The 25,330-nt window shown below is 47.5% G+C and overlaps 1 protein-coding gene and 1 long non-coding RNA gene across 5 annotated transcripts in view; both read left to right on the plus strand.

Annotated features, from left to right (window-relative positions):
• The first annotated feature begins 9,859 nt into the window (after positions 1-9,859).
• Positions 9,860-15,485, plus strand: LOC311629838. Of its 2 annotated transcripts, XR_014796271.1 has the most exons (4): positions 9,860-9,950; positions 10,744-10,797; positions 10,921-11,039; positions 13,201-15,485. It is a non-coding gene; the product is annotated as an uncharacterized lncRNA (long non-coding RNA). The 2 variants fall into 2 exon arrangements; XR_014796270.1 differs by having other exon boundaries at positions 10,921-15,485.
• Positions 15,486-20,803: 5,318 nt separating this feature from the next.
• The window catches only part of CDC14B (cell division cycle 14B), a 112,110-nt gene continuing 107,583 nt past the window's right edge, over positions 20,804-25,330 (plus strand). For all 3 annotated transcript variants that reach the window (XM_084898973.1, XM_084898974.1, XM_084898975.1), the window contains exon 1: positions 20,804-21,137. The gene's annotated coding sequence lies outside the window, so the exon portion shown is untranslated. The remainder of the gene's footprint in view (positions 21,138-25,330) is intronic.

Consider the following 25,330-nt stretch of genomic DNA (forward strand, 5'->3'; position numbering starts at 1 on the left):
TTCTCAGTTCCCACCATTTTAGTTTGTAGCAATTTAGTCTAACACATAATTAAAAACATGCTCAAAAAATTGGGATTCATTTACACTAATACTAAGTTCAAACAACAACAAAAATTAGATACATTATGAACTATTACATATCTTGTAAAAATATTGGTTTTTTAAAAATATGTTTTATTGACTTTTTTACAGGGAGGAAGGGAGAGACATAGAGAACTAGAAACATCAATGAGAGAGAAAGATTGATCAGCTGCCTCTTGCACACCCTCCACAGGGGATGTGACCAAAACCAAGGTACATGTCCTTGATCGGAATTGAACCTGGGACCCTTGAGTCTGAAGGCCAATGATCTATCCACTGAGGGCAGAGGAGGGCAGTCGGGGGTGTCCAGACCAGCAGGGGAGGGACTAGGGGTGACCAGGCCGGTAGGGGAGGGCCCTTAGTGGCAATCAGACCAGCCAGAGAGCAATTAGATGTCAATAGGCTGGTAGGGGAGTGATTAGGGGGTGATCAGGCTAGCAGGTAGGCAAGCGATTGGGAGCCCGCAGTGCTGGATTGTGAGAAGGATGTCTGACTGCCCGTTTAGGGAATGGGCCTAAAGGTGCAGTCGGACATCCCTCAAGGGGTCCCAGATTGAAGAGAGTGCAGGCTGGACTGAGGAATATACCCTTCCCCCTCCCTGCATAAATTTCATGCACCAGGCCTCTAGTTACTAGTCACCCCTAACTTCCCTCCCTCACAGGCCTTGTCCCTCCCAACAGTCCTCCTCTGCTGGCCTGATTGCCCCCAACTGCCTTCCCCTGCAGGCCTGGTTGCCCCCAACTGCCCTCTCCTGCAGGCCTTGTCCCTCCCAACAGTCCTCCCCTGCTGGCCTGGTTGCCCTTAACTGCCCTCCACTGCTGGCCCAGTCACCCATAACTGCCCTCTCCTGCTGGCCTGGTTACCCACAACTGCCCTTCTCTGCTGGCCTGATCACCCACAACTGCCCTCCCTGCTGGCCTGGTTGCCCACAACTGCCCTCCCCTGCTGGCCTGGTTGCCCACAACTGCCCTCCTCTGCTTGCCTGATCACCCACAACTGCCCTCCCCTGCTGGCCTTCTTGTGGTGGCCATCGTGTGTCCACATGGCAGTGGTCATCTTTGACCACATGGGGCGACCATCTTGTGTGTTGAAGTGACAATCAATTTCCATATTACCTCTTTATTAGATAGGATAATTCATTCTCTCATTTAATCCTCATAATAACTTCATAAATAGGTGCTAATATTGTTAAATTTATAGGAAAAATAGAAACTTAGGTAAATTAAGTAATTTGTATAATGTCATGTCTTTAACTCACAACTAAATGGCAGAGTCAGTACTCAAACCTGTTTCATTTGACTCAATTCTGTACTCTGAGCCTCTAATCTTATCTAATAAAGAGGTAATATGCAAATTGACCATCACTCCAACACACAAGATGGCCACCCCCTTGTGAACACAAGATGGCCAGCAGAGAAGGACAGTTGTGGGCAATCAGGCCAGCAGAGGAGGGCAGTTGGGAGGGACCAGGCCAGCAGGGGAGGGACTAGGGGTAACCAGGCCGATAGGGGAGGGCACTTAGTGGCAATCAGACCAGCCAGAGAGCAATTAGGTGTCAATCAGGCTGGCAGGGGAGTGATTAGGGGGTGATCAGGCTGGCAGGTAGGCAAGCGATTGGGAGCCCGCAGTGCTGGATTGTGAGAAGGATGTCTGACTGCCCGTTTAGGGAATGGGCCTAAAGGTGCAGTCAGACATCCCTCAAGGGGTCCCAGATTGAAGAGAGTGCAGGCTGGGCTGAGGGACATACCCCCCCACCCCTCGCATGAATTTCATGCACCAGGCCTCTAGTTACTTGTCACCCCTAACTGCCCTCCCTCACAGACCTTGTCCCTCCCAACTGTCCTCTCCTGCTGGCCTGATCGCCCCTAGTTGCCCTTTCCTGCAGGCCTAGTCACCCCTAACTGCCCTCCCCTGCTGGCCTGGTCACCCCCAACTGTCCTCCTCTGCTTGCCTGGTTACCCACAACTGCCCTCCCCTGCTGGCCTGGTCTTCCCCAACTGCCTTTCCCTGCTGGCCTGGTCCCTCCCAACTGCCCTCCTCTGCTGGCCTGATTGCCCACAACTGTCCTTCTCTGCTGGCCATCTTGTGTTCACATGAGGGTGGCCATCTTGTGTGTCGGAGTGATGGTCAATTTGCATATTACCTCTTTATTAGATAAGATTAGAGGCTCAGAGTACAGAATTGAGTCAAATGAAACAGGTTTGAGTACTGACTCTGCCATTTAGTTGTGAGTTAAAGACATGACATTATACAAATTACTTAATTTACCTAAGTTTCTATTTTTCCTATAAATTTAACAATATTATTAGCACCTATTTATGAAGTTATTATGAGGATTAAATGAGAGAATGAATTATCCTATCTAATAAAGAGGTAATATGGAAATTGTCACTTCAACACACAAGATGGTCGCCCCATGTGGTCAAAGATGACCACTGCCATGTGGACACACGATGGCCACCACAAGAAGGCCAGCAGGGGAGGGCAGTTGTGGGTGATCAGGCAAGCAGAGGAGGGCAGTTGTGGGCAACCAGGCCAGCAGGGGAGGGCAGTTGTGGGTAACCAGGCCAGCATAGAAGGGCAGTTGGGGGTGACCAGACCAGCAGGAGAGGAATTAGAGGTGACTAGGCCCACAAGGGAGGGCAGTTCATGTCAATCAGGCCAGCCAGGGAGCAGTTAGGTGTCAATCAGGCTGGCAGGGGAGTGATTAGGGGGTGATCAGGCTGGCAGGTAGGCAAGCGATTGGGAACCAGCAGTGCTGGATTGTGAGAGGATGTCTGACTGCCTGTTTAGGGAATGGGCTTAAGGGGGCAGTTGGACATCCCTCCAGTGATCCCATATTGAAGAGGTCGCAGGCTGGGCTGAGGGACATACCCTTCCCCCCCTGCATGAATTTCATGCACCAGGCCTCTAGTTACTAATATAAAAGTAATTGAGGGAAATCAAGAAAACATTGTGATTTCTCTCTTTGCGTTGGCATACAGGTGACTTTCCCCTTTAAAATTCCCATATTTTCTAAATCACCTACAATGAAACTATTCTTTTGTGATCCAAAATACATATTGATAATAAAAAGTGTCCTCTTCAAGGACTGAAAATTTTCTAATGTGGGTGAGCCCATTCATATTTATAGCTTATAATTTCTTTTTTAAGTATACCAACTATTATTATTTTTTAAAAAATATATTTTATTGATTTTGTACAGAGAGGAAGGGAGAGAGATAGTTAGAAACATCAATGAGAGAGAGTCATTGATCAGAGGCCTCTTGCACATCCCCTACTGGGGATATGCCCGCAACCAAGGTACATGCCCTTGACCGGAATCGAACCCGGGACCTTTCAGTCCCCAAGCCGACGCTCTATCCATTGAGCCAAACCGGTTTTGGCTATACCAAGTATTATTAAAGAAAATACATTTATCAAGTTTTGTTTGTCTAGGAAATAAACATCAGTTCATTAAACACATAACATTCTCACTTTTGAGAGTTTAGCTCTCTCACAATATCACTAATTTAGAACAAAGATGAAAATCAAGAAAAACCCTGACGACATAAGCCCTGCACCAGCAAAATAAGTGGCAGAGAATCTGCACTAAATCTCGTACATTTTCTTATTTGAAAGGCCTTTAGTCTCCTCTCAGTGCCTTTGTCTGTCTTTGTCTGTGTAAAGCAGGGGCCTGCGGGGCACCCTCCGCTTGCTCCTTTTTTCTGGTCTTCCCGTTCTAATTCAGGTTCCCTATGCTGTCCCCAGATGATGTGGGAGGTCAGAGGGAAGTTCAACCACCTGTGTCTCTTACTCAGCTTACTGAACGTTTCTGAACTGGAATCCTCCTCTCTAGTCTTCATCTCTTCCACATCCCCACTCGTCCCCCGTCCCGCCCCCTCCATACCTGTCAGCTAAAATGCATCAAGACTTGGCATTGCTCCGGAGACCAAACTGCAGGCAGGGACTGCCTCCCAGACCTTCCTGATGTGGTCCCGCCTGCTTCTCCAGCTTCATCTCTGCTGGCCATCACCCACGCTCAGCTGAAATCACTGCACACACTCCTTCCCGTTGCCTGCATTTCTCACATTTGCTTGCTCACTGGCCTTTCCCAAGATGGACCTCTGCCTTGAACACACACTCATCTCCTCTGCCTTCTCACCTATGAGCTTTTGAGCTGCTCATCCTTTGGGGCTCAGCTCTGACATCTTTGAGAGGCTTTGGGGTCACCCAGGCAGGAGCCACTGACTGCCATCCGCTGCTTCACACCCCCTGTACCTCAGATCACACCCTGACTGCACATTCGTCTCTCAGAGGCTGTTTGTTCTCCCCTTAACTATACTCCTAAACCAGCTGAGCGACTTCATTTCCAAGCACGATGTGAGGAGCATCAATTATAGGTGAGAGTAAAAGCCGTTATCGACAGATACACAGACTCAAGTGGAAATGAACAAGCTATAGAGGAGACAATGTGAGGAACTGAAAAGTCTTGGTATGTTTTAGATAAAAGCAAAATCCTTAAAAGTTTCACTATTGATAGAGGGCAAGACAATGTCCAAAAACAGTAACTCAGGGAGAGGCATGTCAAGTCAAAAAGAATGAAACTGTATTTGAAGTACCAGAAAAATGGTTGAAATAACATTTGATTGATATTACATTTGATAATTGCTCTAGTGAATTATAATTACTTCAGTGTCACCTGGTAACCTCACAGTGGTCATTTCTGCTCTAGGTGTGTGTCACGTGTTTCCCTCCTCGTTGCAGGATGATAAATGATAGTAAATGCAGCTGTGTATACATGTAATTGATAAAATGTTTTTAAAATATTCAGTATATAGAATTAAATAATTTGAAGAATTCTCCAGATAGAACTGATTGAACTGGTAAATAACTTCAATGTTTTTGCCTACTTTTGAGCAGCCTTTGTGTGTATTAAAGCCATTGACAGATGCAAGTTTTATGCTTTGACGTGGACCAACGCTCAAGGTTTATTGAAGCAGTTAAAGGAAAAGGGAAGATAAGAGCTTACCCGTTCTATTTGAGGTAATCTTTACAAATAGCTAAACACCCACTTCATTCTTTTTAAATCACATGAAGTATTGATGCGGAATATCGAAACAAGCTTTGGAACAAATAGAAGTGCTCACAAGTAGAATGGTAGCTGGTGGTCGTTTCCAAAGAGAACAAGCCCTTGGCTGGGAACAGAAAGGGATGCTTGCATCTGTTTGCTGGGCACCTCACTTCCAGCTGGAGCAAACCCTCTGAGCGCACCCATCTGCCCATTGTATCTGCCACGCGTCACAGTGACACGGCAGTGATGTGAAACATGACATTTAAAATGTCCTTTTCTTGGTGCGAAATTTAAAAAATTTAATAAGTCATCATTTGGAGGCCATTACTTTTGAATGATTGAAGTGGGAATCCCTAATATTTACATTTCATCGAACAGTTAATTGAATACTTTACCCCATTTTTAAAATGTCATTCTTCTTTAACAGGTTGAATTTGGATTACAAAGCAATCATTGATGGAGTCGGGAGAGTTGGTCGCTTTAGTAAGCAAGCTATTTGTAGAAATGTCCTTCCAGATTTGGCTGCATATGAATTGTTACAATATTACAAAAATCAGTTGTTCCAAAAGAAGGAAGGAGCGACCTCTCAATGTTCACACTTGATGACTGATACATTGCACACAAAAGAACAAGTTATCCATAATTTTTGTCTATAATCCCATATATTAGCAATACATGTCCCAACTCCTACTAGGCCAGATATAAAGGCCTGTTCTACAGAGGTTCCTCCTTGTGGGAACCCTTAACACGACCCGCATGATTAGGGACCACTCAGGGTCCGGTTTCTGGAGGAGGCCACACACTAAAATGAAGAGAGAAATGAGAAAAGAGTTCATTTGGGACAAATGGGGGGCCAGGCGGGAGTCAACCGCTAGTGGAAAGACTCTCTAGGCTCTGGCCTTGCTATCCCTTTTATTGAGGCTGCTATGGGATACACCTATTACCCTTAAGCAGCTTTGGGAAACACCCATAGCCCTTAGGCAGGTAGTAAGCGGATTATCATATCAGTAAGGATTTACATGATTACAAGATGGGGAAGTTGCCTCAGTTACCATTGTCTCAATTAGATAGGGTGTGGTTGGCTCTGACCTTTCAGAGCTTCAAGGTTGACCAGCCTCTTTCTATTAGTGAGACAATGATTGGTTTCCGGCACCTCCTGGAAGGCAGAAGTCAGAGATATTAAGAACATTTTTGCTGAATACACCCAAATATGTTCATCTCTTCTGGATGGAATTAACAGAGGTCAAGAGCTGTGAGTGCTGCCTTTGAAAGACGACCTGGAGGTGCTCCTTGGGCCCTCTTCCCTCTGGTGTGATGGAGCCAGGGCTTCCCCTCTGCCAGCCTCTGAGCAGGTGGAGTGGTGAGAAGCACGTCTCAGGGTCCTGTCCGTTTTTCCTCCAGATGGCCCAACGTCCTGGCTCTGCTCATGTCTGTCTGTCTGCCTATCACACGCCCCCTCACTGGGGGCGCTGCTTCCTCAGAGCCACTGGTGCCACCTAATGCCCTCCCCATGGACATGGATTTCCTGGGAGCTTTATTCTGTCTGCATCCTGGCTCCTCCTGGAAGCAGCGCTAACCATCCCTTTCACTGGCTGGGGACACATCCTAGTCTGCCCTCTGTTCCCCACTGTCTTCTGTCCCACTCCTCTTTTATCCAAAAATAGAGTCCTCCATGCCCAGCAGCTCACCCACTGGGTACCTCATGTTTCAATGTGCTCAGCAAGGGCACCTGAGGCTGCACAAGTGGCAAGCGGTAGGACCAGAATATAGAGCCCAGTCTGTCCACCAAGTTTGTTCCCCTACACTGGAAATTCCCATTAATTATATGTTTCAGAACACACATGCAACATGTCTTAATTTTATTTGAAAGGTTGTTAAATATGATCTGTTTGAACTAAATAACTTAAGTTCTCCTAAAGTTAATCATTTTTCCATTTTGGGAGTTCTTGGATTCCATGTGTTTTAGAGTCTAGAAGAAAAGAAAAACAACAAGAACAAAAAACAAAGCAAAACAAAACAAAACAAAAAAAACACTCAATGCCCAAAAGACGGAAGGCTTCCCCATGTGGGCCCCAGACAGTGCTACTGGGAACCCAGAGGGTTGATGACATGTTGTCCTTCGACACTGACTCTGGAACTGCAGCCCAACTGCCAAATCCTGCCCCATATTCTCGACAGAATGTGAATCACCCAAAACAGCACTTCTCAACCCCCAGCCAGATTATAAATCTGTCTCATTATCATGTGGGCTGGTTGCGCATTTTCTATGTTTCTCTTCAAAAGACAAACTCATTTCTCTTTACTTCCCTCACCCCTGCTTTCCTTCTCTTCCTTCTTCCATCCCTATTCTGTGCGGGCGTTGTCCACCCCATGGTGTGGTGAGAGGGAGGGGATGTGGCAGCCATGCAAGGGTGATGCGTTAATATTCCCCAAGCAGAGCCCGTAAAATAGGGACCTGTGGTTAGACTCTCTCAAATGGGGAGGAAGAGCCACACCTCAGATGGCATCATCCGTGACTCTGAAATGGGAATTCTCATCAGCATGACAGTGGTGCTTTCTTCCTCACAAATGCAGCCGGGAATGTCTAAACTGACTCTGGCCAATCTGAGCAGGCTTTTTTTTTTTTTTTTTTTTTTTTAAATCAATCTTTATTGTTCATATTATTACAAAGGTTCCTCATTTCTTCCCCCCTCCACCAGGTTCCCACCCCAACCTCTGCCCCCTCCCCATCCCCCATTGTCCTCATCCATAGGTGCACAGTTTATGTTCAGTCTCTTCCTCCCTCCCTTTCCCCGATAGTAAATCCCTTTTCAGATAGTAAATCTGTTACTTAGCATTTTCTCATATCAATAATACCTCCACATGCCCAATGATACACTTCACACAAAAGACATTTCCAAATAGGTCAACCAGCCTCATCCAGGCCCCACCCAAGGCACTCACAGATCAACACCCCAGCGCTATACTAACTGAACACATCCAGATCTAAGCCTTCATCACTTGATTCAGCAGACCCTCAAGTTCCCGCAAAAGTTTCCAGCCATGTCTGAGAGGCAGCCTTGGGCAGGTACAGGCGAGGAGCAAGCTGTTTCGGGCCTGGCTGCTCCGGGCCTGGCCTCTGTTGCTCTGGTTCGTTCCACAACCAGCTGCTCCGGGTCTGGTCACTGCCGCTCCCGACCTAGTTGCTCTGGACTTGGCTGTTGCTGCTACAGGCCTGGCCGCACCCGACCCGGCTGCTCTGGGACCGGTTGCTCCGGTCCCGGCCGCTCCGGGCCTGGCCGCTCCCAGCCTGACAGCCGCTGCTCCGGGCCTGGCTGCTCCCAGCCTGGCAGCCATTGCTCCTGGCCTGGCCGCACCAGACCCGGCTGCTCCGGGCCTGGCCGCTCCCAGCCTGGCAGCCGCTGCTCCGGGCCTGGCCGCTTCCAGCCTGGCAGCCGCTGCTCCTGGCCTGGCCGCACCAGACCCGGCTGCTCCGGGTCTGGCCGCTCCCAGCCTGGCAGCTGCTGCTCCGGGCCTGGCCGCTTCCAGCCTGGCAGCCGCTGCTCCTGGCCTGGCCGCACCAGACCCGGCTGCTCCGGGCCTGGCCGCTCCCAGCCTGGCAGCCACTGCTCCGGGCCTGGCCGCACCAGACCCGGCTGCTCCGGGCCTGGCCGCTCCCAGCCTGGCAGCTGCTGCTCCGGGCCTGGCCGCTCCCAGCCTGGCAGCCGCTGCTCCTGGCCTGGCCGCACCAGACCCGGCTGCTCCGGGCCTGGCCGCTCCCAGCCTGGCAGCCGCTGCTCCGGGCCTGGCCGCACCAGACCCGGCTGCTCCGGGCCTGGCCACTGAGCAGGCTTTTTACTAGAACACAGTGTAGCTTCGGGTATAGAACATGTATAATTTGCATGCATAAAAAGCCTGCTTGGATTGGCTGAGTTAGAGAGGCGGTCTATTAAAAAAAGAACTGGTGTTGCCTCGGAAGTGGGGGGTAGTCTTATACAGCAAATATAGGTCTAAACCTATGTTTTAACTGTAAAATTAGGGAGTCGTCTTATACGCCAGAAAATACGGTAATTACCTACAAGGGAGCTGGTTTCTCATGTGAATTGTCAGCTGGTTTCTCAACAGAAACTATACAGGCCAGATGGGAGTGGCAAGAAATATTAAGTGATGAATAGCAAGAACCTACAACCAAGATTACTCTACCCAGCAAAGCTATCATTCAGAATTGAAGGTCAGATAAAGAGCTTCACAGATAAGAAAAAGCTAAAGGAGTTCATCACCACCAAACCCATATTATATGAAATGCTGAAAGGTACTCTTTAAGGATAGGAAGAAAAAGAAAAAGATAAAGATAAAAATTATGAACAACAAATACATATCTATCAACAAGTAAATCTAAAAATCAAGTGAATTAAAGATCTGATGAACAGAATAAACTGGTGAATATAATTGAATCCAGGGCATAGAAAGGGAGTGGACTGACAATTCTCAGGGGAAAGGGGTGTAGGGGGTACAGGAAGAGACTGGACCTATGGATGAAGACAGTAGAGGGAAGGTAAGGGCAGAGAGTGGGATGGGAACCGGGTGGAGGGGAGCTATGGAGTGGGGGGGAGAGGAATAATTGAATAATCTGAACAATAAAAATTTATTAAATTTTAAAAAACTATCTTCCTTTTAGTTGGCTGTTTCGGCTGTTTCTGCTAAGTTCTTCCAATGCAACAGTCTGTTTACATTATGATGATGGACTGCTTACAAAACAATTTCCAAGACCAACAGAACCAGTTTTCTAGGCAGGTGATTTCCTCTTATACTGGAAAGAAAGAGACTCATGAAGCAGGTGTGTATTGAAATACCATTTTTCTACAACTAACAGATTCAGTGTTATAGAAGGTAAGTGTGGTACAGTGGGAAACATAAAGACAAACGTTTTTAGAAACATTTTGATTATTAGATTTTTTAGCTCTACATAATCTATTTAACTAATATAAATCTTAGTTACCACACTGATAAAATGACCCTTTAAAAAATCTGTTCTTGTCCTGGCTGGTTTGGCTCAGTGGCTAGAGCATCAGCTTGCAGACTGAAGGGTCCTGGGTTCGATTCCAGCCGAGAGCAGATGCCTGGGTTGCAGGCTCAATCCCCAGTGGGGGATGCGCAGGAGGCAGCAGGTCAATGATTCTCTCTCATCGTTGATGTTTCTATCTCCCTCTCCCTCTCCTTTCCTCTCTGAAATCAATAAAGATATATATATATATATCTTTTATATAACTGTTGGGGAGAGCAAACATAAAATGGGACTCTCCTAAGCAAGCTGTGATGTACAGTAACCTTGTAACACAGGAACAGAAGAGAGAGTGTGCCACATCAACCAGGGCTGCTATTTTCTAAAGTACACTTTGGGGGGGGAAGAGGGAAGAGTGTAGGGAATTATTAACTATATTAAAGTTTTTAGCAAAAGATCATCAGAATGACACATTTTACCGTACATTTCTTTGCTTTGACTCACACACTTTTCCCATTTATTCTATTCTTCCAGAAGCCTATAGAGGCTTTGGAATGGAATGAATGAGGGGAAGTTGTAGGAAACATAATTTCTAATAGTATTTACATGTATGCTTTTTCTCCTAAAGGAAGCAAATGTCTCCCTTATAGTGATTGGACAGTCATCCTACCATCCTATTGAGGTAAATGTATAACAAATTGAAAAGTTAACAGATTAAAACTAACAGACATAGCAAGAATGTGATTTGAACCACTAAGTGTAGGTTATATTATAATTACTTTTCTCTCACCTTTTTCTTATAAAGATCCCACATATTCTCTTTCTGCAAACTGACTGGGTATTGCCATGAAGTCTACGTTGATCCTGAGAGAGAAATTTATAAAAGATTGGGAATGAAAAGAGGTGAAGAAGTTACTTCCTCAGGTAACTTACACATGACATGTCTCAAGTAGAAAACACTGATGATGTATTTTTACATTTGAATCTATATGCTTAGGGGAACAAATTATAAGTTAATAACTCAGACTGTTTTTTATGATTTCTGTAAATAGTCCAGATACACCAGACCCTAAAAGATTCCTTTCTGGGGCTGTAATGACATGGAAAGCTTCAAAGTACTAAATATAAAGAGATGTGATGTGTGTGTGTGTGTGTGTTTGTATGTGTGTATAATGAAAAACACTTTAAAAGGTATTGCAGTGCTAACCTGAATGAATGAAAGTAAGAAAAATGGCTTTTATATGTTTTCTAAATAATACATTTTATTTTTGTGATTAAAATAACTGCTTAAGCTAATACACTTTCATACCCTCATCTTCATGACTTTGAATACTTTATGTCCTTTCATTGATGAAATCTTGGTTTCATTTGAAGCCCAACTCAAAGGGGCTCTCAATAACTCTTCGCGCAGGAGTAAATGCTCCCCTTGCTGTATATAATGGCACCTTGTATTCCTTGTATACTTAGTTACTGCGTGTAAAGTGGCTGGGATGGGAGTGTAGTTAGTTGAAGAGTTTGATGCTTTATTTACCTTTATGTGGTCCACATTCCCTTAGCACAGTTCTTTATAATTAATAGAGCTTGGCCAGCGCCAGGTGAGCTGCTAATCTGCCGTTTAGGTATGAAGAACTTGGCTCTGAGATGCCAGTAAGAGATCTCGAACTCGGATCATTCATCTCCACAAACATTATTGAGCTCTGGCTAGTGACAACTGCTGTGCTGGCGCTCCGGGGGGTGGTGGTAGAAGACAGACACAGCCCTGCCCTCTGGCACATCCTCTGCCCTGAGAGCCAGAAGCAAACAGCTCATTCTGATCCAGGTGGAGGGTTTGTAAGAGAGGAAAGCATATGCTGGGGATACCTGTACCAGAAAAGCGAGGGGAGAGCTTATCTGGGAAGGCTTCTTAAAGGAGGTGGTCTAAGCTCACTTTTTAAATGTTTTTATTTATTTTATTTTATTTTATTTTATTTTTGAGAGAGAGAGGAAGAGAGAGGGAGATAAATAAACATTGATTGGCTGCCTCCTGCACGCCCCCTACTGGGGATCAAGCCCCCAACCCAGGCATAGCTTTCATGATGGTACCCAGTCAGTTGCAGGAATGGACCCCGTGACCTCTTGGTGCATGGGAGGAAGCTCAATCCCCTGAGCCACACCGGCCAGGCTAAGCTCACTCTGGGGAGGTCCAGGTCCCTGCATCTGGCCAGAGTCTAAAAGGCAGTTTGGGAATTGGTGTGAGCCATGGGGCAGGATGTGGGCCAATTCATGGGGTGTATGGGGTGACTGTTCTGGAGGCAGTGTGCGGGTGGGGCTCATACAAGTACTTAAAGTGGACAAGTTATGACACAGTCACACTCCAGAGTGGAGGAGGGACTGGAACCCACCACCAGAGCCAGTGATGAGTGAGAAGGTTGTAATGAAGGGTGGGAAAGAAGTGAGGCCTGAAGTCCTAGGAGTGGGTCACAGGAGGGGACGGATTGGGAAACTATGAGCGAGTTAACATGACCCATTTCTAATGCTTTTAAAGAAAGCAGCTTAAACTTCACGAAAGCTGTTGGTGAGCTGGCATAGACACTGAGTTCGCACCTTTTCTCTCTGTAGTGAAGGAACTTTCAGAGTGCTGGTGTGGACTCACTCTTTGATAGGCTGATTTCCGGTACCACAATGGAGTCTCAGTGTGTGAGTGTCTCTGTCTCACTTAGCACTTTAGATGTAAACTGTGAGTTTCCCTTCAGTAGCACCTCCCCATGCATTGCCACAACCAAGATAAGGATTTGAATTCTAGACAAAATATATCCTGTGATTACAAGAGAGGGTCTAGTCACATTTTTAAGCCTCTTTGGCCTGTGCTAAAGTACTGTATTTCCAAACAGAAAATATTAGGTTCTTATATAATAATTTTTAAAGTGCTTTCCTGAAACAGTATAAATTTCAGTCAACCTCAGAATAGTCCTCCTTGAGATCAACACACTAAAAAAATACTATACAGAGGAGGATCCAAGATGGCTGCTCAGGTAGACACCTAACCGCAGCAGCACACAACAATTTCAATGGAATACAACTAAAATGTAGGGTGGACATTGCCCAGAGCTACAGGTAGTCGACTGACTGAAAATTCTACAACAAGAAGGAAAGAGAAAACCAGAAGGAAAATCAGAGGAGCTGAAAAATCCTAAAGTACGGAGACATACTGCGCGCATGCACGCACAAGCAGAGTGGACGCAGCCGGAGAGGAGGAGAAGGCTGGGTGCCTGCCTGGTGTTCCCTAGCAGGAAGGAAATAAAAACCTCGGCCTGGGCTGAACCCAGAACCGGCAGCGCTGAGCCCCAGTTATGGGCCAGACCCTGGGGACCCAGGCTTGGGAGGGGGAGACGGGGCTGTGAGGCGGAATCCCAGGGGAGCGGCGAAAAGCAGAGCCCCCGGAGTCACGCACATTGCGTGCAGAGGATGGAATGTTGACTCTGATGCTGGATGGCCCGGGCAGGAAGAAACAAAACCTCCGGTGGTGCTGAGCCCCAGTCCCGACTGCTCTGAACTCCAGTTCTAGGCCAATCCCTGGGGACCCAGGCGCAAGCAGAGGGAGACGGGGCTGAGAGATGGAGTCCTGGGGGAGCAGTGAAAAGCGAGCCCCCCGAGTAGCGCACATTGCGCGCAGAGGACAGTCTGTTGACTCTGATGCTAGACTCCCCTAGTGGGAAGCAGAAAAAAAGCTCCAGATTGGAGGAATGTGACGAGGAGCAGGAGCCCCTGCAGGACACTGGCCAGCCGGGCGCCAGCAAGGAGCCGGGCTATGGGGCCCCCAGAGGGGGGGTGCCCCTGGGCCTTCGACCACGGAGCCGAGGCCGGGGGCTGCTTCCTGGGCGGCGCTGACCCCAGTAACAGGCTGAAGCAGCGCAGGAGCCCGCGGAGAACAAAGGGGTGCCACAGGCCAACCTGCTGAGCTTCCAGGACAAGGAGGAAGAAACCGAAGAAGTTTTCAATGTGAAGAAATCAAGTGAGAGCAAAAGATAGTAAAATTACTTAAGGAAGAATACAAAGAAGATCTTGAAAAATCGAAGACTAAGTCAGAACTCAACTCAGCAGCCAACATTGCAACATAAATGCGTTTTTTTTTTTTTTGTTTTTTTTTTTAAAAAAGGACAGAATGTTGGAATGGCGGCGGCCAGGCACAAGGCAGTGGCAGCCGGGCCTGGAGCAGCAACAGCCAGGCCCCAGAGCAGCAGCAGTCAGAACCAAAGCAGCAACAGCCAGCACTGGAGCAGCCAGACCTGGGGCAGTGGCAGCCAGGCCTGAGGCGGAGGTGGCCAAGCCCAGGGTGGCCAGTCCAGGAACACCCAGGCCCGGAGTGGCCGGGTCGGGAGCAACCAGACCCAGAACATCAGCAGCCAAGCCCAGAGCATCCAGGCCGGGAGCTGCCAGGCTCGGAGCGGCTGGGCCCGGGGCAGCCGGGTTGGGAGCAGCCAGGCACAGAGCAGCAGCAACCATGCTTGGAGCAGCCAGGTCGGGAGCAACCAGGCCCGGAGCGGCCGGGCCCAGAGCAGCTGGGTCGGGAGCGGCCAGGCCCGGAGCAGCAGCTGCCAGGCTGGGAGCGGCCAGGTCGGGAATGGCAGTGGCCAGACCCGGAACAGCTGGTGTGGAACGGACCAGAGCAACAGAGGCCAGGCCCGGAGCAACCAGGCCCGGAACAGCTCGCTCCTCGCCTGCCTCTGCCCCAAGGCTGCCTCTCAGACATGGCTGGAAACTTTTGGGGGAACTTGAGGGTCTGCTGAATCAAATGAGGAAGGCTTAGATCTGGATGTGTTGAGTTAGTATAGTGCTGGGATGTTGATCTGTGAGTGCCTTGTATGGGGCCTGGATGAGGTTGGTTGATCTATTTGGAAATGTCTTTTGTGTGAAGTGTATCCTTGGGCATGTGGAGGTATTATTGATTTGAGAAAATGCTAAGTAACTGATTTACTATCTGAAAAATTTAAAGTTCTGAAAGTTTAAGGTCTCTTGCCAAAAAGAGGTTTTAAAGCTAACACCTTAATTTTAATGGGAGAAAGGGAATGACAAGCCCTTCCCACCCAGAACAGGTAATCCAATTCCAACCAGCAGCTAAGTTTAAACAATGTGTCCATTTACACTTGAATGGCTACACCTTTTGATAGCCTAAGGGCAAGTTTACATGTAAACAAGTTCGCTCTCAATTCCCAGGGCAGAAAAAAAAAGACAAGGTTTAAAATTATTAGATTTTAAAATTTATTCTTAGAAGTGTAAAAGTTTATTAATTTAAAAAAAAAAAAAAAAAAAAAAAAAAAGGAGATTGAAAAACCTGATGAACAATAATAGCGGTTCATTGTGGTAGAGTCAGCGATATGGGAGGGGAGTGGACTGACTGTTCTCGGTGAAAGGGAGGGAGGAAGAGACTGAACATAAACTGTGCACCTATGGATGAGGAAAATGGGGGGTGGTGAGGGGGCGGAGGGTGGGGTGGGAACCTGGTGGAAGGGGGAAGAAATGAGGAACCTTTGTAAAAATATGAACAATAAAGATTGATTTTAAATAAATAAATAAATAAATAATAAAAAATAAAAAAATACTATACAGTTATAAATTTATTTTATTGTTATTTTAATCCTGATCTGAGAAGTGAGACATTTTTTCCATTGATTTTAGAGAGAGTGGAAGGGAGGGGGAAAGAGAGAGAAACACTGATGTGACAGAGACACATCCGTTGGTTGCCTCCCACAGGAGTATGCTTCTCAGCAGAGACTGTTAAATTCTAGGCTGTGGAATCTTCTTCAGTTGAAGTTCTAACAATTCAGAAATACCAAATGACCTCTTCTTTGGAAAGTAGGAGATAGTTTGGATTTTTAAATATTTATTGTAGGTGAAGAATCCTATAAAACAGTAAAATTTAGTTGTCTCCAAGTGAATGCGCCTGTGTTTGTTTCTTGGTAAGATGACTGTCCATTTTAATGTAAACATGAAAAAAATATAGGAGTTCATGAGATGGAGGAAAATAACAGGTATCTGGGAATATTAAGAAATCAGGCAATTGGCCCAGGCTGGGTAGCTCAGCTGGTGAGAGCATCGTTCCCATATGCCAAAGTTGCAGGTTCGATCTCCGGTTAGGGCACACACAAGAATTACCAATGAATGCATGAACAAATGGGAGTACAAATCAATGTCTCTCTCGCTCACTATCTCCCTCCCTCCCTCTCTCTAAAATTAACAAATAAAAAAATTTAAAACGATTTACTCAACCAGGGACAATTTTGCCCCCAGGGGACATTTGACTTTGGAAAATTTTCAGTCATCACAACTTGGTGGGTAGTGGGTGCCATGTCATCTAGTGGGTGTAGAGGGCAGCACCCTACATCGCACAGGACAAAGAATGATCTCATCTGAAGCACCAGTAGTGGAAGGCTGAGAAACTGTTCTTTGAAGGAAAAAAAGACAAAAGTTAAGATGACACATAAGAGAGAGAAGGAGCAACATTATATTTTTAGTATCTAATTCTATATAATAAAATACTAATAAGCAAATTGTCCCCATGGGTGGGCAGGAGTTCAATTGACTGGGAGTTAGTTGTGTGCTGACCACCAGGGGGCAGTGCAGAACATGGTTGGTGTCAGCAACATGGTGCAGGCAGGGGCAGCAGTGGAGGCCCTGCTGGCCCTGATGGGCTCCTATAAGAGCAGGACCATGGCAGAATGGTGGAGCAGGTGAGCTGGTGGCACCAGGCCAAGGCAGGTGTGATCAGGGGCCCCAACCACCCCACCGGTCACCCCCCAGATAGGCCTTGATCACTGGCCAGGTCCAGGGACCTTACCTGTGCATGAATTTCATGCACCAGGCCACCAGTCCAATATAAAATGATACATCTAAAGACACTTTCTAATATTTCAGGACCGCACCCCCATATAAAGTCAGACATCCTCTCAGGAAGCATTTGGAGCCTGTGGCGGGCGGTGACCAGCCCTCTTTTTGATTTCCCAGGAGATCCAGTTCAACAAGGCGGGACCCTCATTGTAGGTCCAGGTAAGTATCAAAGCCCAGACCCAAAGGGCACTTCGTGCGCTTTAGAAGTCCAGGGGCTACCTGCTTTCTTTGTAAAACAGTGAGCACGTAAAAATGGGCAGCTTGACATGGTAGCAGTCAGGATTCTGTGCTTTCTCAGGGGCACCTTGTGCTTTTAAAGGCTTGTGTGTATTTTGATGTCTGTCTGTTGGATGTAATATGCCCATCATTCCAGGCCCGAGGGTTTTCAGGTATTTGGGACAGGAAGTCAGGGGTGGTTTGGTGGACTGTATGTGGCTATAACACTTGAAAAAAATTCAATGGAAGCCCTGGCCAGGTGGCTCCTTTGGTTGGAGTGTAATCCTGTATCTAACAAAGGGTTTTGGGTTAGATATCTGGTCATAGCATATAACTAGATTGTGGGTTCAATCCCTGGTCAGGGCGGGTATGGGAGGCAACTGATCAATGATTCCCTCTCATATTGAAATTTCCCATGCGCTCTCTCTCTCTCTATGCATCCCTCTTTCTCAAATCAATAAAAACATATCCATAGTTTCACTGGTTTGGCTTAGTGGTTGCACGTGGACCCATGAACCAGAAAGTCACAGTTTGATTCCTGGTCAAGGGCACATGCCCAGTTGCAGGTTTAATCCACAATGGAATATGCCGGAGGCAGCTGATCCACGATTCTCTTTGATCATTTATGCATCTCTCTCTCTCTTTCTCTCCCTTCCTCTCTGAAATCAATAAAAATGTATTTTTTAAATAGGCCTTTAAGACTTTGAAAAGATTACAATGTGTGTATCTGAAACTAAAACAAATAATACTGAATGTGCACTGTAAGTGAAAAACAAAACATTTTAAAAAGAAAAAAAGCAAATCATCTATTAAGTAAAAAAAGATTTACATTTTTATCATAAATGCTATATTTATTAAATATCTTTACAGTTTATTTAAATGTATTTACAGAACTATTCCTGCATGTTATATTTCAGACAATCAATTAAATTCATTGCCTGTTGGCTAAGATAAATAATGATAGTCTCAATAGGAAACAGCAGCTCATTAGTATATATAAATTCAAATTTGCTTCATTATTTAGCCATCTTTGTCACAAACTACCTGCTAACCATTAAAATTTTGACATGGACACTATCAATTTTTAGTTGAGAATTTCAACTTTACAAAGAATTTAATTTTTTATTAATAAAGTCCAAAAATTGTTTTATATTTTCAGTTTTATAAGCAAATTTTGGTGTTTTTAATATTGTAAAATTTATTAAATGCAAAAATGTGATCATTTGCAGGTAGATGCTGTAGCTCCTACAAAAGATAGCTGGTATGAGGTGACAAGGAACCGAGAACTTATCTCAAAGATTTAAGTGAGGGGAAAGTACACACAGAGCAGTCCCAGAAAGGGCCCGATTTGGGGCTCCCAGTTGCGCTCTCAGAATCAGGATGGTGAAGTATTCCAGCATCAATGAATCTGTGTGGAATATTGCCAACCAGGGACGCTCACCCAAACCCCGGTGTCCAGCCCTTTCAGTGTGTCTCAGTGGTTGAGCACTGACCTATGAACTTGGAGGTCACAGGTTAGAGGAGGGGTGTGTGTGATCAACTGAACTTCCGGGCCAGGGCCCTACCTCCTGTCTACATAACGAACTCTGGAGGCAGCCATGCCAGCCCCTGCCCATTCTGCAGAATTTCAATTGCCAATATAACATGTATAGCCATGGCCGCTTTGGCTCAGTGGACAGAGAGTGTCAGCCTGGTACTGAAGGTTCCCAAGTGAGATCTGGGTCAAGGGCACATGCCTGCGTTGTGTCTGGATCCCCAGTAGAGGGCGTGCAGGAAGCAGCTGACAAATAGATTCTCTCTCATTGATGTTTCTATCTCACCTTTCTTCACTGAAGTCAATAAAAACATTTTTTTAAAAACACATGTGTATAGTAGCAGAATCAACTTACTTGAGTTTGTCATACTTTCCAAGAAAACTGAAATCATCTGATCCCCTTTCCGGTCATTTGCAAGAGGGGAAGGAGGCAGGAGAAAGACTCTTCACTACATTTTCCATTTTGCAGAATTGGGCTGTGAACTATGCAAAGGCATTACTTCTTTAAAACATTGCATTAAAATCACTCAAAGGTTAACAAACATTGAACAATATAATACTCTGAGAAACAAACATGGTGATTTCTGGTCTTGCCCTGATGGACTGGGGCAAAGGGGATGGGTTGTAAGGCTGGGCCGGCTGCATCTACAGGGCTCCCAGCACTGGGCGGAACTTGGGGCCACAGGACTGCTCCCTAAGGAATGAGGTGCACACAGCAACCCAGCATGCTGCCTCTGTGGGGTCAATCCTAATTTCAAACACTGGGATCTGTGAGCCATAAGTTCCCATTATTTCTTCAGACCCCATGTTCTGAATTTTGTTCAGAAAGTGTAGCCTGTGTTGAAGTAAACCAAGACCAGATAGGAAGTAGGTTGAGGGACCCAGAACTAGGGTGAGGTATCAAGAACTGAAATACAGGGCACATCAGGTAAAGACTTTGTGCTGTGAATCTAAAATCACCGATGTATAAAGTGCCGAAGAGCCACACACCAATAGAGTTGCCACTTACATTTGAAAAGAACTGCTGGTTCTTGCCTACCTATCAGAGCCCTCCATGGAATGCCCCCCACTCGCCGCAACCAATGTACATGCCCTTGACCGGAATAGAGCCTGGGACTCTTTTGTCCGCAGGCCAACACTCTATCCACTGAGACAAACTGGTTTTGGCTACCTTCTGCTGTTTCAATCCAAACCTTCCCTGCGCTGGATGCTGTGGCCTGCAGGGAGAGAAGAGGCTGGGCCTGGGGACAGGCTGGCTGCCTCGGGGCCTCCTGGCAGGAGGAGCATCCTCTGGTCATGAAAAATGCCAGCTTCAGTTAAGAATGTTCTAAATAAAAAAAATAAAAAGTGTTTGTTATTAAACCTTGACTACTGAAATTGCACATATTTGATAACATGATGAAACTGAACATACAAACACCACACGTATGTACATTAAAGTGAGTGGGGAAAAGAGTAGATAAGATACTGCAAAAGAAGAATTGCATGACACGAAAGGTCAATGCACCCCAGAAAAGAGTCAGAAAAGATGAATGTAGCACAGAAAATAGGAAAGAGACATACTTGCACACAGAGTCTGCTGGCACCTGATCTTGGACTTCCAGCCTCTAGAACTGCGAGAAATAAGTGTCTGTTTAATAAATAATGTTGTTCCCGTCAAGATGACAAAGCAGAAAACCACTCTGCTCGGCTCTTCCTGTGATTACATCAACATGACAAATAAATAAGGAACAGCGGCCCTTGGAAGCCACCTGGAGACGGATGAAGAGAACTCTGGTAAAGAAGCAGCCTCGCTGGGGCTGGAAAGAGGGGCAGACACACAGCGGCTGGTACCCACACACCTGTGGCAGGTAAGGATGGGGCGACAGCTCAGCTGGGCGAGTCCCCCCAGTTCTCCGGGCCCGCGCCCCCCACCCTTCGCGCGCGCAAAGTCCCGGGACCACGTCGTGCGCCGCCCGCTGCAGAGCGACCGGCAACTCCGCCTGCCTCACGGCCGCCGCGGGCTGCCATTGGCTGGTGCGTGTCACGTGCGGCGGCGCGCGGCGGCGATTGGGCGGACGGGGGCGGGGGCGGGGCCGCGGGCCGGTGGCGTGTCCGCGCGCCGGGCGGTTGTGCGAGGCTGTGAGGGGGCGTTGCCCCGGGTCTTGCGGGAGCCGCGCCGGGATCCCGCCCACCCGGAGATTCCTCCGGGAGCCCCGCTGCCCGAGGGAGCTCCCCCACCCCCATGGCGGGGCCGCGGAGCCGGGGAGGAGGCCGACCTCCTCAGGGCAGCGGCACCGGCAGCGGCGGCTCCCGGGCCGCAGGTTCGGGGCTGCCGGCCCGCGCCGCCCGGACCGCCCTGGTCTCGAGAAGCGGACTGTGGGTTCCCGGTGGAAGCTCCGGCTTTCTGACGGTGGCAGCGAGTTAAAGTAAGTCACCGCGCGCCGGGAGCCGCCGGGGCCTCTGTGAGGGGTGCCGGCTCTGACCCTGGGGGGGCGGGGGGTGCCCGCTCTGCCTCTGTGAGGGGACCGGCTCTGTCCCGGGGTGTGTGTGTGTGTGTGTGTGTGTGTGTGTGTGTGTGTGCCGGCTCTGCCCCTGTGAGGGGACCGGCTCGGCCTCTGTGTGGGGGGGAGGGTGCCGGCTCTGCCCCTGGGGGGGGAGGAGGGGGTGCCGGCTTTGCCTCTGTGAGGCGGGGGGGGGGGGGTTGGGGGGGAGGGGGGAGGTGCCGGCTCTGCCCCTGTGAGGGGACCGGCTCTGCCTCTGTGGTGGTGGTGGGGGGGGGGTGCCGGCTCGGCCTCTGGGGGGGGGGGGGGGTGCCGGCTCTGCCTCTGTGGGGGGGGGGGGGTGCCGGCTCGGCCTCTGTGGGGGTGGCGGACCGAGGCCCCTCAGCACCGCGGTCCCGCTCTTCTTGGGGGCAAAGCGGGCTTCGCCGGCTCCGTGCCTCGCGCCCCCAAAGGTGCGGAGCAGAAGCAGGTGTGCAGCCTCTGTGCGTCTCCGTGTCCGGAGGCAGGGGCTTAGGAGGGAAAATGTCCAGAAAGACGAGGATAATGAGGAAAAGGTGCGAAACTCTGCTTTAGGGGAAGAGATGCGGGCGTTCCCGAACAGTTGTCTGTACATGAAGGGGTTAAAGCAAACGCGCATGCACACACGTGCTACACAGGTAGTCTTTCTCCTTGGTCTTCACAAGGGAAGCCTCATCCCACCTTCTGTAGGAGAAGCGGAGGCTCTCAGGGTCTGGGGGGCTTGCCGCCGTCAGAGCTGTTGATGGAGGAACTGAGATGTGAACCCAGTCAGCGTGGCTCCAAACACACCTGCTCATCCTGCCTAGCCTCCCGTCTGGGCGTGTCCCCATCTCCCAGTGCACCAGAATTCCACCTTGTGACTGTTAACAGGTGCAGATTCCTGGGCCCCGCTTTCAGAAATGTGGATTCAGCGTCTAGAACTGGGCTGGGGAATCTGCATTTTAAACCACTTTCCTAGGTGATTCCATTTTGGGGATTCAGGGAACATTTTGAGAATAAGTACTGTAGTCTAATTTCCCACCCAGTTCTTGTAGGTTGTACCCAAGAGATTCAAAATGCTGCTTCCTGAGCAGAGATTCCAACTCCTCCACACAGGAGGAAATCCTTTGTTGGGAGAAGCCAAGGCTTATTATGAGACCAGAGGCCCAGTGCACGAAATTTGTGCACTCAGGGGGTCCCTCAGCCTGGCCTGCACCCCCTCACAGTCTGGGAGCCCTCAGAGGATGTCTGACTAAGGGAGCTGGTCTAAGCCATCAGTCAGACGTCCTTAGCACTGCTGTAGAGCCGGAGGGGCTCCCGTCATCTCTGTGCTCGCCAGCTGTGAGCGTGGCTTCTGGTTGAGCAGTACTCGCCCATGGGAGTGCACTGACCACCAGGGGGCAGCTCCTGCATTGTGTCTGCCCCCTGCTGGTCAGTGCTCGTCATAGTGAGCGGTTGAGCGGCCTTAGCATGTCATTAGCATATTATATTTTGATTGGTTGAATAGATGCCCAGGCACTTAGCGTATTAGGCTTTTATTATGTAGGACTTGAGGCCCTGTGCACAAAATTTGTGCTCTGGGGGGCAGGGAGGGAGGTGTCCCTCAGCCCAGCCTGAACCCTCTCCAGTCTGGGACCCCTTGGGGGATGTCTGACTGCCGGTTTAGGCCCACAGGGATCAGGCCTAAACCAGCAGTTGGACATCCCTCTCACTCTCTGGGACTGCTGGCTCCCAACAGCTCGCCTGCCTGCCTTCCTCATTTCCCCTAACCGCTTCTGCCTGCCAGCCTGATCACACCCTAACCACTCCCCTGCCAGCCTGATTGACACCTAACTGCTCCCCTGCTGGCCCAATCGCCCCCAACTCCCCCCGCCAGCCCGGTCACCCTCACTACCCTCACTACCCTCCCCTGCAGGCCCTCCCCAACTGCCCTCCCCTGCAGGCCCAGTCACTCACAACTGCCCTTCTTGCTGCTCTCCCCTGCAGGCCCAGTCACCCCCAACTGCCTTCCCCTGCCAGCCTGCTCACCCCAACTGCCCCCCCTCCACTGGCCTGCTCTCCCCCAATTGCCCTTCCTTCCTGGCTTGATCGGCCCTAACCACCTCTGCCTCAGCCCCGCCACCATGGTTTTGTCCAGAAGGATGCAGGCATGGCTTATGGGTATAGCAGAATGATGGTTAATTTGCATATTACTCTTTTATTAGGTAGGATTTTAGATTTTTTAATTTTATACTTTAAAACAATCTAATTTTTCTAGGTGATTATTACAATTGGAAGTAATATCTTCTTTGTCACATAAATGGTAGAGTTTATTGTTTTCAGCAGAGTGAATCCTGTTTTATTGGGCATTTGGGGAAGAGATCTTAACATACATTAATCACTAATTTTGTGCCAGACATTGAGCCCAAGTCAGCCTGTTACTCTTTCTACCCTTCATTCCTAAGCCTGTCAGGGCATGCTGAACACCTCTGACTCTTTTCCACATAATAATCCTTTAAATATTTGGATGAATCGCTCGTTCCCTTAGTGTTTGCTTTCATTCTTTCTACCAGACAGTTGCCTTTTAAAGGTCAGGGACTATTTTACTTGTCCTTGTATTCTCCCATACCTCTCATAGTTCTGGGTACCTAGTAGGGGCTTACATATTTATTACACTGAATTGGGCTGTTGTTCATGTAAGTCCCTAACTCTCTTGGCCTCTTTCCCTATAAACATATTCCAGTGTGTCTGTCCCTTTGAAGCTATATTCCTGGTATATTCTGTCCTACTTTGAAAAAATATACCTATACAAGAACACAATTTTACATGATTTAAAGTTAGAAAAATATCAAAGCTTACCTACTTTTATTATCATTGAACATGTCAAAGTTTTCTGTTACCAGACATAACTGAAAACCGCATTATTTATTTTTGTTGCTCAGATTGTTCCATCTTTTGCCACTGGGGCTCTTTCAGTTCGCTTCACTTTGACATATTCCCAGCAGTTTGTGTTTTGAATACCTCCCTACTTTCTGTCACTGTAGTATATATGCTCTAGGCTCATCTTATATATTCTGTTCCAGCCCTAAAACTAGCCATTTCAGCATTCCCTGGATCCTTTTTTTGGAGAATGATGTTAGAAATCAGGATTTGCTCTGATGTGCTCACCGTTACTGGGGTATCATTGCTTTTAGACCCTGTCAGTGACCAGAGCTAGGAAATAAATGTATGCATACTAACCTGTATACTAGTATACATACATACCTGAATTATTTCTCCTTTTACTCATCAGTTTCTATATTAAGCTAAACAGGAATTCCCACTGATAACTTAGACACTAATTCAGAACTACCGTGGTTCATTCTAGACTTTCCCTCTTCTGTATCTGTCATCCTTCATTCCAACTGTGAGAAACCTGGCCCCTACCATTCACTATCTTTTTACTTATTTTTTCAGTCCTAGTGTATACGATTGCAGCAACAGAACTTCTCACCAGTACCTCCATGGGAAGCAGCATTACCATCCACAGTGCTCATGTACAGTTCCTTTTGTCTTACAGTTTCCAGTCATTTCCAAAGTTACTTAGATCCTTTCCTCCCTATTCTCTCCAGTGAGGCTATGTCATACATTTGTATTACAATTAAATTCTTTTTTCATAGTCTCCATTCTGGGTTATGATTTAAAATTTGCATTTTAAAATATTACATAAAATTCCTTCTTTGCTCTATAAAGTTCCATGAGATTTGAGAAATGAATAAAATCATTTATCCATCACTGTAGTACTAGACAAAATAGTTTTATGGTTCTAAAAATCATCTAATATGTTAAAAACATAACTGGTTTATACACCATGAGAAATATATGCTATAATTTTTTCAGACATTTCATATTCAAAACTATTCAAATACCAATTTCTTTTCTACAAGAAAAAGAAAACTACAGCAACCACACTTTTACACACACTTTTTATTTTTTCTTAAAAATACAATGTATGGCCGAGACCGGTTTGGCTCAATGGATAGAGCGTCGGCTTGGGGACTGAAGGGACCCGGGTTCGATTCCGGTCAAGGGCATGTACCTTGGTTGCGGGCATATCCCCGGTAGGGGGTGTGCAAGTGGCAGCTGATCGATGACTCTCTCAT

Source organism: Pipistrellus hanaki (assembly GCF_964339955.1).
Source record: "Pipistrellus hanaki genome assembly, chromosome: 11".
NCBI lineage: Eukaryota > Metazoa > Chordata > Mammalia > Chiroptera > Vespertilionidae > Pipistrellus > Pipistrellus hanaki.